Below are 16,837 nucleotides of genomic sequence, written 5' to 3'. Positions count from 1 at the left end.
ATCCTGAATCTGAGCTAAATTTTATGCCCATCACCCTGTCCTTTCCCCTTGTTCTTGTTCTTGTTGTGGTCTTCAGTCCAGAGACTGGTTTCATGCAGCTTTCCATGCTACTCTATCCTGTGCAAGTCTCTTCATTTCCTAATAACTACTGCAACTTACATCCTTCTGAACCTGCTTAGTGTATTCATCTCTTGGTCTCCCTCTACGATTTTTACCCTCCACGCTTCCCTCCAGTACTAAATTGGTGATCCGTTGATGCCTCAGAACCTGTCTTACCAACCGATCTCTTCTTCTTGTCAAGTTGTACCACAAATTCCTCTTCCCTCCAATTCTATTCAATACCTCCTCATTAGTTACGTGATCTACGCATCTAATCTTCAGCATTCTTCTGTAGTACCACATTTCGAAAGTTTCTATTCTCTTCTTGTCTAAATTATTTATCGTCCATGTATCACTTCCATACATAGCTACACTCCATACAAATACTTTCAGAAAAAAACATCCTGAGACTTAAATGTACACTCGATGTGAACAAATTTCTCTTCGTCAGAAAGCTTGCCATAGCCATCTACATTTTATATTCTCTCTACTCTTACCATCTTCAGTTATGTTGCTTCCCAAATAAGAAAACCCATTATTACATCCTTTGCCGCTAGGATTAAATGGCTAGAAGGGGAAAAGCTGATGATTAAGATCGCATTACTAGAAATGTATTCGAAAGCAAACTTTGTATAATCGGGAGAGACTCGCCAGGAGCAGACGTGGGTCACAATGAAACATAGTGGAGCGAACGGAGAAGGATCTAACGGGTCCACCCCTGCTACCCGCAGAACGAGGGCTGCATCACGTTTCCGCCGGCGCGACAGAAAGCCCCGGAAACAGCACGGCTGCGCCCTGATGGCAATAGGACGCGGTCGTACCGAAGCGATCCGCGTGTCCGCAGTTCCGGCGCATTCCGGTCACAGACCGCTGCGCTGTCAGCAGCTCCTGCACGGTCTGACGCTGTCCGGCAGAAAATCGACAGTCAGTCGACGGCGCTTGCACCGGCCGAATAGCGGCGATTAAAGCGAGTGCTGGGCGACCTTCCCCATCAGGGCGAACTTGCAGCCGTGCTCTGCAGTTCTACATCTCGTATCATACGACACAGATCCAACTTCACAGCGATGAAAGTGTACCAGAGAACAGATGAAAAGGCCATTCCGGAATTACTGAAATGAATTTTAGAAAAGAGAAAAACAGCACTAATGTCACACAGTTCGCAAATCCAGTTTCAGATAAATTATAAGCGAAATCTCTGCGACATATTTACTTGTCATCGTTCGACAAAAAATGACTAATTAATGAATGATGGAGTAAATCGTAATGTGTTTGAAGAATACGTCACGTTTCCACAACATTGAAAGGATAATTATGTGATAACTGTTCAGATAAAGATAATTTAATAACAAGTGACGGGCTGTCAGAAAGAAATGCAAAGTTTACATTTTAAAGCTAAAAACGGCTCGCCCACTGGGCACTAAGGATACACTACTGGCCATTAAAATTGCTACACCAGGAATAAATGCAGATTATAAGCCGGTATTCATGGGGCAAATATATTATACTAGAACTGACATGTGATTACATTTTCATGCAATTTGCGTGCATAGATCCTGAGAAATCAGTACCCAGAACAACCACCTCTGCCCGTAATGACGGCCTTGATACGCCTGGGCATTTAGTCAAACAGAGCTTGGATGGCATGTACAGGTACAGCTGCCCATACAGCTTCAACACGATACCACAGTTCATCAAGAGTAGTGGCTGGCGTGTTGTGACGAGCCAGTTGCTCGGCCACCATTGACCAGACTTTTTCAATTGGTAAGAGATCTGGAGAATGTGCTGGCCAGGGAAGCAGTTGAACATTTTCTGTATCCAGAAAGGCCCGTACAGGACCTGTAACATGCGGTCGTACATTATCTTGCTGAAATGTAGGGTTTCGCAGGGATGGAATGAAGGGTATAGTCACGGGTCGTATCACAACTGTAATGAAACGTCCACTGTTCAAAGTGCCGTCAATGCGAACAGTAGGTGGCCGAGACGTGTAACCAATTTCACCCCATACCATCACGCCAGGTGATACGCCAGTATGGCGATGACGAATACACGCTTACAATGTACGTTCACCGCGATGTCGCCAAACACGGATGCGACCATCATGATGCTGTAAACAGAACCTGGATTCATCCGCAAAAATGACGTTTTGCCATTCGTGCACCCAGGTTCGTCGTTGAGTACAGCATCGCAGGCGCTCCTGTCGGTGATGCAGCGCCAAGGGTAACCGCAGCCATAGTCTCCGAGCTGATAGTCCATGCTGCTGCAAATGTAGTCGAACTGTTCGTGCAGATGGTTGCTGTCTTGCAAACGTCCCCATATGTTGACTCAGGGACCGAGACTTAGCTGCATGATCCGTTACAGCTGTGCGGATAAGATGCCTGTCATTTCGACTGTTTATGATACGAGGCCGTTGGGATCCAGCATGGTGTTCCGTATTACCGTCCTGAACCCACCGATTCCATATCCTGTTAACAGTCATTGGATCTCGACCAACGCGAGCAGCAATGTCGCGATACAATAAACCGCAATCGCGATAGGCTACAATCCGACCTTTATCAAAGTCGGAAACGTGATGGTATGCATTTCTCCTCCTTACACGAGGCATCACAACAACCTTTCACCAGGAAACGCCGCTCAACTGCTGTTTCAGTATGAGACATCGGTTGGAAACTCTCCTCATCTCAGGACGTTGTAGGTGTCGCCATCAGCTCCAGCCTTGTGTGAATCCTCTGAAAAGCTAATTATTTGCATATCGCAGTATCCTCTTCCTGTCGGTTAAAATTTGCGTCTGTAGCACGTGATCTTCGTGGTGTAGCAGTGTTAATGGCCAGTAGTGTATGATGCAAGAATTAAAAATGATATCGACATTACATGAATATCGTTGTTGAGTTCTTCAGGCTGAAACTGTTTGCAATGCAACCCCATTCTACCTTCTTTTTCCGTTTCTTCTTATCGAATTTCACTCCATAATCGCAATTAAATCTTAGTATCAGTTAAATGAATTTTCAGCATATATTCTTTCGGTCACGTTATCATCTCCGCAAATTTAAGTAATTGTGCTGTCGTCCGAAGAACGAGGTGCCAAGGCGGTGCCTCGCGACTAAACCGCAAGTAAGCACAGCAGCTGGCAGACGCTGCGACGGATAAGCGGATTCGGAGAAGGCACGCCCAGAAGATTTTGTACGTCCATTCTTTTGACTGAAGGTCTTGTGAACCACTGTTGTTCATTATTGTTAGGAAACGAAATGCCGACAGCTATCCTTATGATCTTGTTTATTTTGTAGCTATCAGTGTCGGCTCTTCAATGCGTCATCTTCAGGCTTTAGTTGATTCTGAAGGGGTTATGACGGTCCATACTAACGTTGCATCAGTGGCCAACATAACAGGTTTACGTAGGCTATCTGTAGCTGTGATGTCAGCACTCCAACCGTCAACTCCTATCTCAATTGATGGTTGGAGTTCTGACATCACTGTTGGAGCACTGACATCACAGTTGCAGACCCTCTGCGTAAACCAGTTATGTCGACCACTGATGCAGCGTATACAGGGTGAGTCACCTAACATTACCGCTCAATATATTTTGTAAACCACATCAAATACTGACGAACCGATTCCACAGACCGAACGTGAGGAGACGGGCTAGTGTAACTGGTTAATACAAACCATACAAAAATGCACGGAAGTATGTTTTTTAACACAAACCTACGTTTTTTAAAATGGAACCACGTTAGTTTTGTTAGCACATCTGAACATATAAACAAATATGTAATTAGTGCCGTTTGTCGCGTTGTAAAATGTTAATTACATCCGGAGATATTGTAACCTAAAGTTGACGCTTGAGTACCACTCCTCCGCTGTTCGATCGTGTGTATCGGAGAGCACCGAATTACGTAGGGATCCAAAGGGAACGGTGATGGACCTTAGGTACAGAAGAGACTGGAACAGCACATTACGTCCACTTGCTAATACCTTTTTATTGGTCTTTTTCACTGTCGCACATGTACACTAACATGAGGGGTGAGGTACACGTACACACGTGGTTTCCGTTTCCAATTACGGAGTGGAATAGACTGTGTCCCGACATGTCAGGCCAATAGATGTTCAATGTGGTGGCCATCATTTGCTGCACACAATTGCAATCTCTGGCGTAATAAATGTTGTACACGCCGCAGTACATCTGGTGTAATGTCGCCGCAGGCTGCCACAATACGTTGTTTTATATCCTCTGTGATTGTAGGCACATCACGGTATACATTCTCCTTTAACGTACCCCACAGAAAGAAGTCCAGAGGTGTAAGATAAGAAGAACGGGCTGGCCAATTTATGCGTCCTCCACGTCCTATGAAACGCCCGTCGAACATCCTGTCAAGGGTCAGCCTAGTGTTAATTGCGGAATGTGCAGGTGCACCATCATGCTGATACCACATACGTCGACGCGTTTCCAGTGAGACATTTTCGAGCAACGCTGGCAGATCATTCTGTAGAAACGCGATGTATGTTGCATCTTTTTGGGCCCCTGCAATGAAGTGAGGACAATGTTTCAAGCGTCAACTTTAGGTTACAATATCTCCGGATATAATTCACATTTCACAATGCAACAAACGGCACTGATTACGTATTTGTTTATATGTTCAGATGTGCTAACAAAACTAACGTGGTTCCATTTTAAAAAACGTAGGTTTGTGTTAAAAAACATACTTCCGTGTATTTTTGTATGGTTTGTATTAAACAATTACACTAGCCCGTCTCCTCACGTTCGGTCTGTGGAATCGGTTCGTCAGCATTTGATGTGGTTTACGAAATATATCCAGCGGTAACGTTAGGTGACTCACCCTGTATATGTATGGTGGTAGCCCCTTCAGCATCAACTGAGGCCTGAAGATGCCGCACTGAAACGCCGAAACTGATAGCCACAAAATAAAAAAAGATCATAGGGACGTCTGTAGCCATCTCATTTTCTTCCGCCAGAAGTGATTCACTACGTCACAACATCAGCACGATTACTTACGTCCGAGCGCAATACTGCTCAGGGGCAACTGCAATGTTCACCAAAGACGACAGCATAGTCCCTACTGTGCAGCGGTTGTAGAACACAGAGCTCTGCATAAATACGAGTATTTGTCGCCCATTGCATTCTGTGAGAGGAGACGAGTACCTTGTTCTATATCAATTGATACGTTAATCTTCAGTGGCAGTAACAAATACTCATGATATTCAACAGGCATTGTTAAAAAGTTGAGTATTTCATCTTGTTTAAGTTGTAATGTAGTCACGTATTGTCTTGTAGTATCAACTCAGACTCCTCCATGAGTAAAGTTAACAACCTACTAATGTACCTACGTGTGTTATTTCGTTCGGTACAACACTAATGTAAACAAGTACTAGTGTGGTATGTGTTGGTTTGCATCTGCCTACCTTACGATAATGTGATTATTACCATACCTAGTCCTACACAAGTCCTACTTCATTCTGTGTTGGTCACCATGCACCCACCTGCGCTAAAATCTTGTTCTTCCAGCCACAGCACTTCACTAATTCCCACTATAAAGGTTGAGTCAGTAACTTTTGCCTCCTAGAATTACATCGAAAGTATGACACGAGCTGAAAAATTTGTTGGACAAAAGTTGCATGGGACTACGGGGGCCATAACTCGACTTTTTTGTTGCTAGGTGGGATAGCGTCAGAGATATGAAGGTCAACATTTTTTATTTTATTTTTTTAATGGGATACTATAGACTGATACTTATTTTCCGATAACGGCTATCGAGACGAATCCAATGATGTGTAACAGTAAGGTCTTTGAAGGTCAACGGAGGTCACAGCGATGGTATGAACGTCCATTTACAGAAGGTGTTCGCAGTGATGACCATCGGTATCAATGCACTGCTGCAATCCTCTTATCATGGATTGAATGGTATTCCTTATCACTTCAGCACTAATCGAAGCACATGCTCTCACAATTCTCTCTCGTATATCGTGCAAGTAGTAAATATTCGCCGATTACGGCGTATCCATATAAGGTGCCACTGACATTTAACACCATTCGGCGGTCTCGCAATACAACACTAATAGAAACGGTAACACTAGTATCGATGAATCAAGCAAATGCGAATGATGTATTCCGTCGAAGAACAAGTCGATATGTTTCTAATTTACGGAGAATGACAACGAAATTCAGTGAGAGCTAGAGACTTATACGCTGAAACATATCCTTAACGTACTCACCCTACACGTCGTACATTTAAAAGTGTGTATGATAAATTGAGAACAACTGGATCCTTAAGGCATCGGAGACATACCCGGCAAAGAAAAGTTACTAACGAGGAAACGGAAATTAGTACTCTTGAAACTGTGGTTTCGAGATCCTTGTGTTAGTTCACGTCAAATCGCAAGGGAATCTGGCATGAGCCAGAGTAGTGTTGTTCGTGTTCTGTATCGCCATAAATATCATCCTTATCATATCAGTCTCCACCGAGAATTAACTGGTACGGATTGTATGCGTCGCATTCAATCCTGCCGATAGGCTCAACTTTATATTCAGAGGGATGACACATTTATTAATTTGATTTTATATACTGACGAGGCAACATTCACGAACCGTAGAAATGTTAATTTGCATAAAATGCATTATTAGGTAACTGAATATCCATGTTGAACGCGGCAAGTTTCACACCAAAAATCGTGGTCGGTGAATGTATGACGTGGTATTCTGGACGGCAGAACTATATGCCCATATTTCATCGAAGGAACTCTTAATGGTAGGAAGTACACCACATTCCTGCAAGAAACATTAGATCTGTTATTGGAAGAAATACCTTTAGGAGCAAGGAACAGAATTTGGTATGGGAGTCCGGCAAATTTTTCGCTGATGGTTAGATATGAGTTGCAGAGACAATTCCCAAATCGTTGGACTGGATGCGGAGGAGATGTGTCGTGGAAGGCTCGTTCGCCAGAATTGACGTTTATAAAGACGTTCCAACTGCAGCTGAAGATATATCGTAGTGCTAAATAAATCTATGTCTTCTACTTTAAAACAACGTCAGGAATCAAGTCTTCTTGTTGCCATTTTGTCTCAGGACTTACTTCATGTAAAGATGCATTTCCTTGTTCTCTGTAATTTTACTCACAATAATAATGTTATTTAACTTCAAGTAAGTTTCATTTAGATGCAGTTGGTCCATATTTACTGATGATGTGTAGAGAGTTTGTTTGCATTTCGGCTACTTGACTACGCTGGGAAGCGGATCATTCGGTTACGTGTCGATTGCGCACCGTTGGCAGGCTATCATATAAAAATTTGCGTTTACAAGTCGAGCCTTACAATTTAAATTTCTGATTACGAACTCACATGACTGTTCCTGTGAAAATCATTTCGTGCATTATAATTCATATTATCAAGGTCCGGCGTCACAAGCATTTCCGACTTTGCACTCCACTCTAAAAGAAATCCGAGAATATCAGGTAAAGGACGCGTCTGAGGGCCAACCAGGAGCTTCAATATCAGTTAACATTAAAATTATGATTAATCATGTTTTCTTTAATGTGCTAATCATGTGATCACTGTGATGAGTCTCCTCTCCGAAAAATTAGTTTTCGTAAGATTACAGTTCATTTACTATACATTCACTCTTTGAGGGATACGTTACAGTCTGCAGCAGGACATTCTCTCTGCAATTATTCGCTTTTCTGTGTAGATGTTCAACTCAAATGTGAGGCTGCCATATTCCTTTTAATTTTCCGATAGTGTCATAGAGTTAATGTTGTCACTACCTAGCAGCGACAAATTTAAAGGTTTTTTTAAAAGTCAAACCAATCTAACACGTCTGGTTACCCCGACGATAGTTCTGAAAAGAAAAAGGATTATAGCTACTTTTACAGGATAAGCATCAAATCATTGTCTGGTGATCATGCATGAAGATATAAGTTCGAACGGGAATAGTGCGTCCATTCGGTCACAAACTTGAATCTCGCTCAGTGGAATAACCTCCTTCTTTTTTATTGATTCACTACCGGACTTTTGCTACTTAGTCTGTTCCTAGGTGAAGACAATAACCCTTTTCTGTCAATATATGTTACAAAAGTGTCATAGAAGAGTTTACTTATGTCCGTAATTCTTACACAAAATCATTTATATGGATAATATGAGTTTGCGAATTACTGATTGTTAATAATACTCGTCGCTTTCACAAGGCCAGCAGACTGTTACTTACGACCTTACACGAGTTTCTGTGACAGCACTCACTTCAAACAATACCGCTCTTCTTCTGGCGGCTGCAATCTTCTGACATCATACGTAACATTAACGTGTTTCTATCTATTTTTTTAAATAACAACTGAATATTTTTATGTTTAACGAGAAAGACAGTTACAAACTTAGATGCCCTGTCGCGTTTTTCAATAATAAATAGCATTTTTTATGAAATCATGCTGTCGAAACAGAAATTTATTAGATTTTTAAGGGCTGATAAATGTGGTTATTTATTCAGTACATCACTGCACACAGAATTACCAGTCTCGCAATAAATGCACTTTAATTAAAAATTTCATGATGTAAAATATGCAAAAACGCGTTTTTACCGCAGAGTATTTATTATGCCTGACCTGCAATATTTGCAACTAGTTGAGCACTAAAATACATCTTGAAAATTTTGCAATTTTTAGTAAACATTATTCAACACAGTTTCAACAGTAATCATGTTTATATAGAATACACAATCCTGTTCTCGTAATAAACACTCGGCTAGTAATATTTGTTCGTTTTAACCTACATACCTGTGTTAAGTGATATCTGTTGTCACAGAATACCCACGACTACTGAATATCAGCAGGGACATGATTTACTATCGTAGGAGATATTTGTAATTACGAAACAATGAGTACCAACTTAACTTCAGTAGCAGAAGGAAGCGCATTCTAGTAATCTCTGAACTTCAAGGAGTCGAACGTTTACCGAGAAATGCCTACAAAACAAACGGACTGATGCATCTTCAATAAGCATTTCATATTTTACATGTACGTAATGTTAGATCTGCTCATTAAGTAGTGTACGCTCTGTAGATAATTGAGACGGTAGTACGTACGTAGATGTGCTTTTACAGTAAAAATACGTTGTTTCTATGTGTTGCATGCATGATACATTTCGCTATCTTTACATTCGCTTCTTGTTCAGTCAAACCAATGACATATATTATCATTCTGGAGCAGCTAAACCTGGTGCTTTACAAAAACAAAAACAGGATGGTAGAGAACTTGAGGTTTTTTGGGACTTATTTCTGCCTTTGGGGGCAAAAAGACACTGAAACATATTAGGTTGCGGGCATCATAAATCTACACACACATACACACACACAAACACACACACACACACACACACACACACACACACACACACACACTGTATTATTGCGGTTAATTGGTCCTATACTGAGATCAGAGAAATGCCAGACTTGATCTAAATTTATTGGGACACGGTTAATATAGTCAAATAAAACATATAAGGAGCCTACAATGTTGCACATTACAGGAAAAACTCCATTGGCCAAAGTATATTGGATCATGATGAAGCGCTGCGTGCGTGGTCGATTACGAGAAACGACTGAGAAATACATTTCCTCATCTCCCACTGGCTGTCTTGATAGCACCCTGATAAGCAAGCCTTTTCTGTCCTTTGACTAGCCTAGCATTTGAGGACAGAAGGCCTGACGCGAAGTGATAACGTCAGTAAGACGGAGAACGTGCATGGAGAAAGAAGTGCAGAATATTTCATATGGTGTCACCGCCAGACACCACACTTGCTAGGTGGTAGCTTTTAAATCGGCCGCGGTCCGCTAGTATACGACGGACACGCGTGTCGCCACTATCAGTGATAGCAGACCGAGCGCCGCCACACGGCAGATCTAGAGAGACTTCCTAGCACTCGCCCCAGTTGTACAGCCGACGTTGCTAGGAAAGGTTCACTGAGAATTACGCTCTCATTTGCCGAGACGATAGTTAGCATAGCCTTTAGCTAAGTCAATTGCTACGACCTAGCAAGGCGCCATTTATCCTTTGCTATGTATCTAATGAAGCATGTACATCAACAAGACCAATGTTCACCAATTGTGGATTAAAGTTACATATTCCAGCAGCTACGTACTTTTCTTTATAGCATTCATTACGTATCCTGTTTCAGACCTCACGCCAGCCTGCGTGAGTTTAAGCGCGTGCCTTTCGGTTACCCGTCACTGTGGATTGGCTGTCTTGCCAGTCCACAACATTTCAACCCTCTCTCTCATTGCTTGTGATGAAGTGTGGTACATCATGCAAAGTACTAAATAATAAAAAAGAATTATAGCATGCCTAAAGTCAGTGATTATTCATTGCTAATAGCTTAACAAACTGTTAAAGTTATTAAGATCGTAGCTATCCCCGTTGTGGTCAGCGGATACATGACCGCGCTATATCCTCGTCGTAGGGACATACAGGGTGAAAATTATTGAACTATAGGAAATAAAATCACCATAACTTCTGAACGGTTTCCGTTAGGAGGTTCAGATTGCACGATTGGCTGCGGGGCATTATGGGAATTCATACGGTCTGCTTCGTCGACGAAGCCCACTTTCATTCCGGTGAGTTAGTCAATAAGCAAAATTGGCGCATATGGGGGACTGAGAATCCGCAGTCAGTGATCGAGAAGTCTCTTCGCCCTCAGCGGGTGGGTGTGTGGTGTCCAACAATCAGTCACGCAATAATCGTTGCGATATTCGTTGATGGCACTGTGACTAACGAATGATACGTGAAGGTTTTGGAAAATGATTTTATCCCCATTGTTGTGTCTAAGAACACTGCATACTCGGTTCGCTAGACAAACAGTCAAACAACTTTTATGAATGAGTTGTATTACAACAAGTACAATACTAATGCTCTTTAATGTTTACATCTCTGACCTTCCTGAAACCATCTCAAGGAATTTCAGCTATGCTGATGATATGGCCCTAGCTATCTAAAGCAAGAAGTTTGAAAACAGTGAAAACATCCTCACAACTGACTTAAACAAAATACATGAGTATTTCACCAAATGGAGGCTAATACCAAATCCCACCAAGTCAGCTGTTTTCATATGAACAACAGAACGGCGGGATATGAGGTGAAGGTTCATATGAATAACAGTCAACTGCGATATCAGCCATATCCGAAGTACCTGCGGGTCACTCTAGATAGGACATCATACTTCAAAAGACACCTGGAAAATGTATCCAATAAAATAAGCTCAAGGAACAGCCTCATTCAGAGGCTCTGCAGCACTAACTGGGGAGCAGCAGTATGCACACTACGAACCTCGGCCCTCGCCTTGTGTACTCTGCAGCCGAGTACTGTGCGCCAGCGTGGTTAACCAGCAAGCATGTAAACAAGGTGGACACCCAGCTCAACGCTGCTATGAGAACCATAAATGGATGCATAAAGACTACCCCACTATATTGGCTTCCAACACTTAATCATATAGCTCCACCCTCCCTGCGAATACAGGAAGCTCAGATGAAGGAATACACAAAAATAATGAATAACCCCCTACTTCCTATCCATGAAGATGTCCCATCTTTGGAAAGAACACGACTCCGCTCCAGAAATCCCCCGCTAAGACTGGCCCAACAACTGTCAGCTGCCAACTTCAGCAAGGGTACTAAATGGAACGAGAGCTGGAGTGATAGTGCCTCCCCTGACAACCATGAACTTATCTGTCCATCAGAGAAACCTAAGGGCTTTGAACTTCCACGACAGCTATGGAAAAGCCTAAACAGAATCCGAACAGGACATGTACCTATGTGCACACAATCTACACAAGTGCCGAAAGCTTCCCAGCACATCGCCCAGGACTGTGAATTAAGAGCCTACCAGGTAGTCGGGCTGACTTCTTCAACGCCACACCGCCCTGCCTTGAATGGATCGCCGATTTGGACGTCAGAATTTGAAGACCCTTGTGTAACGCAAAGTATCTGCTGTGATGTTACTTTTTATTGTGTTTATGTAATATATTTTATCTGAATATGTATCCTTCACTTATGTATTTTATAGTGTCTTTTATCATATAATTTCATGGTCTAATAAGTGTAAACCATGCGTGTAGCGCCGTACGCTAAATAAATAAATAAACTTAACTGTGATCCTACTACGAAAGTTCGTCAGCTGAACGTCAGTGACTGTGCTATGCAGAGATTGCTAATGAAAGAGGCTACGATGCGTCGAGTAACGAAGGGGCTGACTTTGAAGCTGCTATCGAAGTGAGCTGCCACCATTCGGGTGCGGCGTTTATGTCCACCTAGGGGCCGCTGCTGTCGCATCGTCCTTCTGGAGGGATGCCGTTCTGCGTGCGATTTGGCTGATCTCTTCTCACAGCCTTCTCTTCTCTGTCATTCGCGGCTGGCTTGCCGGCACTGGCTTTACGCCATATGGCGACGGATTGTCGTCGTATACGGAGCATGACAACAGGGTGCGAGGCAGGAGCGCGGACGCTCTGATGGACAGGAAGCTGTGGCTGCAGGGAACGTCAAACATCCGGTTGTACTCCACCATCTGGCCTTCGCTCTGGTGCAACCGTCCCCAGAAAACGTCCAGAAGGATAAGTGTCCATTTCCTGAGGCCCATGCCAAAATGTAAAAAGCGTCGGCTGCTGCAGCATGGGAGGGTTCAGTTCCATCCGTAGGGTCGTACCGGGGCGTCTTGAAGACATCCTCTAGCGGCTGCTGTGACTGCACTGTCCTCGGGATCCGTGATTGTGGGGGAGGTGACACAGAAGGATCACCGTTCACACAGCAGTTGCGAATCTGATGATGATTTCGGCGTTCCAATCCGTCAAGGCCAGAAATGAGATACATACATGCCCTAGTCGACGAAGCATCTCGCCTCGCGCCCACCGTCAGTTGCCGCTAAAGCCCTGAAAAACACAGTATCATGTGGCGTGAAGCGATTCTTGCTGCCGTCCTTCGGCGCCGGATGCTGTAGAGGGTGGAGCAGGTGGAACAGCGTCCGATGGTTGGCGGCCGTGACACAATTCCGCCGGCGAAGGTCCATGTCGTGGATGCGGGCGATGGGAGGCGAGAAACAGTTGCAGTGCGTGATCCCTGGTGTGTGCGGTGCAAAGTTTGGCCATGTGCTGATTGAATATTCTGACAAAACTTTCCGCTTTGCCTTTTGGCTGTGGATGGAACGGTACACTAGTTAGATGCTGTATGCCATTGCGCCCACAGAATGTTTCAAACTCATTTGACGTGAACGGAGGGCCGTTGTCCGACACTATGACCTCAGGTAAACCTTCGAGGCAAAAAATCGAGGACAGCGCCTGAACTGTACTACGTGACGTTGTCGAGTTCATTGGCACAACAAAAGGAAACTGGTGATAAGAGCGTACCACAATCAACCTACGAATGTTCCAAAAAGGACCCGCAAAATGTATGTGGAACGTTGGCGTAGTGATTGCGACTTAGGCCAAGCAGAGAATTTTTGTGACGGAGCGGACTGATTTTCCACACATGCTTAACACAGTGACATCATCTGTTCTGTTATAGTGCCCATACCCTGCCAAGTACAGTGTTGACTGTTTTGTACGAAAAATTCCCCAGTGTTCTTGGTGAAGTAACTGCAATAATTCTTTTTGCTAAGCTTTGGGGACCAGCAGACGTGACTGTCCACTGTCGTGATGAAGAAGAATCACACCTTGCTGTGCAGCGACGCTACACGGATGGGCAAAATATCGGCGCACTACGGAGTTTTTAATGCTATGCAATGAGCGAGGCGAAGATGTGCTAATGTATTTCACCAAAATATTCAAATATGAATCAGATTTCGTGGCCTGTGCAATTTTCATATATTAGAGAAGAAAGGATTTAAGCAATTCAGAGTCGTGAGCATCGATGTGACAACAAGATGCAACAAAAGCGTCAAAGTCTATATAAGGGCCAATCGGAAGACGTGAAAGTGCGTCCACATGGACGATACACAATCTTGTACTGGTATTGAGATAACTAGAAAGTCGATCTTTGCAATTTCTGAGCAGCTTGTACAGGATCCGGCTTCATCGGATGAAGTTAGTGCTGCTATGGTTTATGATCCGTTACTAAGTAGAATTTTCTGTGATACAAATATTCGTGGAATTTCGTGACACCAAACACAACAGCTAATGCCTCTTTCTCTACCTGTGAATAGTTGCACTGAGCTTTGGACAACAGCGATATGCCTGTCTTTATCACCAAATCTGTGCAAAAGAGCTACACCGATTCCGTAAGACGAAGTGTCAACTTGCAACACAACTGGTTTGTCAGAATAAAGCGAACCAAGCATCGATCACTCAGCAATGCCTCTTTAAGTTTCTGAAAAGCTTCTTCGCACCCATCTGTCCAATCAAAAGGGACGTTCTTGCAACGCAAGCTGTGCAATGCAGCTGCAACTTGTGCAGCATTCTGTCTCATTCCCTAATACTGACTGCTATTCTGTGACATTGCAAGGATCTGCCAGGTCACGTATGGCAAACAAATGTGAGTGAAGAGCATGTACACCTTTACCGTTTATGTCATGATCAAGGTACTGCAACTCACCCTTAAAAATGTCACACTTCTCCAGTCTGTTCTTTAGTCCTGCATCAGGTAACACACGAAACAAAGCACGCTAATTTGCAATGTGTTTTTCAGGTGTACGACCTGCTACGGCAATATCTACCAAAATAATTTGAACATTTTTGTACTTGACCAACCAGCTGTTCCACATACCGTTGGTTCAAATGGTTCAAATGGCTCTGAGCACTATGGGATTTAACCTCTTAGGTCATCAGTCCCCTAGAACTTAGAACTACTTAAACCTAACTAACCTAAGAACAACACAAACACCCATGCCCGAGGCAGGATTCGAACCTGCGACCGTAGCGGCGGCGCGGTTCCAGACTGAAGCGCCTAGAACCGCTTGGCCATACCGTTGGAAAATGGCGGGTACGGAAGCATTGCCACAAGGCAAACGCAAATATTTAAACAAGGCCATATGAGTGTTCACAACAAACACGGTTTTAGATTCTTCCTCTAGTGGAATTTGAAAATATGCATCGCACAAATCAATTTTTGAAAAGTGGTTACCAACGACTTAACTGTCAATGAGATCCTCTGGGCGTGGCAATGTGTAAGTATCAATCACATTTTGTAGGTTGACTGTAGACTTAAAGTCAACACGGAGGCGAATGTGACTTGAAGGTTTGGAGAGCAAAACCAGTGGACTTGTCCACTGACTAGCTGTTATGGGAGCAATAGCTCCACTATCTTGCAATTCATTATGTTCAGCAGCCGCTTTGACCTGTAATGTAATGGGAACAGTTATGAGCTGCAAAATTTCGGCTGAGCATTTTCATTCATAGTAATACGTGCAACAAAATTGTTAGCCTTGCCTAAACCATCAGAAAAGAGGTGAGGAAATTCTTTCAACATGCTAGCTACACTGCCTTTGGCCAAGCAAATCAAACGAGTCAAGGCCAAATACGTTCTCACAATCGCACGATTCAAGCACAGTGGAAGTCACAGTTCCCGCATGCGAGCTATGCATGGCAGGCAAAGTACATTTTCTGAGAACTGGAATGTTTTGTCCATTACTAGCCATCACGTGAGTGCTTCTTTTAGACAGGCGTGGAGACCCTAGCAGTTCATATGTGTTACTATTCAGCAATGTAACAGAGGCACCAATGTCTAACTCAAATGTGACACATTTTCCACTATGATGCAAATGAACAAAATGTTTATTGGGCCGGCGTAACACTGAAGAAATGGTTTGCTTGCTAGTTTTGCTAATGGCTGCAGCAAGCTTTGAATACACTGCATTGATTACATGGGCGTTGTGACTAGATTTTTGTGAGTGGGTAGAATTCTCATGTTTGTTCCATTGCAAACATACGGATTATACGAGACCCCTCTTGGCACAAGCGTAGCACTGTGCTTGTCTGGACGGGCAGTCTTGGCGTTTGTGACGTGAATAGCACCGAGGGCATGACTTAATTCTGTTCACTGATGTAACCGCCATTTTAAAGAACTGTTTATGTGGCTTGGTGCACCCATGCTGTTGCTGCCTACAGGGCCAGTCTTGAGCAAGGGACGACTCAGCCTGACAAATTCGCGGCTGCTCAGACTTATTGGCCGCTTCGGCACCTGAATCGTACTGATCTCGAACTTGGACTATGTGATGAAGTGATGGATCTGACTTTTTCAAAATATGTTCTCTAACGTTGACAACAGGTACACTATACACCATCGCTTCACGCAACATAACTTCTGAATATAAAACACCACAAGCACATTTGAATTGGCATTTCCTCGTCGTACCCTGCAAATCTGTTACCCACTCGCGATGAGTTAATTCTGACCTTTCCTTGCAACGAATGAATCGGTACATAGCTGCCACCACGTTCACTTGTTGTTCGTAATAGTTCGCTGGAGAACCTACAACCTGATCATAGGAGTGTTAACTCTGTGTCGCGTTAGGGAACAATTTCTGAATTAGATAAAAGACTGCACTTCCTACCTTTGACAAAAAGTAATGTAGTTTCACAATACCTGGTATGTTGTGAGCCATTATGTGGACTTCATACTCTTGCAACCACTCGAGCCATTCCGCTTCTTTTTCCTTAAACTGGCACTTGGTGCAACAGTTGTTAGTTGCTCGGGTGGTCGCACTGTGTTTGTTGCTTGTTTGGCCAGTAACTATGGCACTGTATTTAGAAGGGTTGCAATCTGCTGCG

The sequence above is a fragment of the Schistocerca piceifrons genome, chromosome 4 (genome assembly GCF_021461385.2).
Source record: "Schistocerca piceifrons isolate TAMUIC-IGC-003096 chromosome 4, iqSchPice1.1, whole genome shotgun sequence".
Classification (NCBI taxonomy): Eukaryota; Metazoa; Arthropoda; class Insecta; order Orthoptera; family Acrididae; genus Schistocerca; species Schistocerca piceifrons.
Note: the sequence above shows the minus strand (reverse complement) of the source record.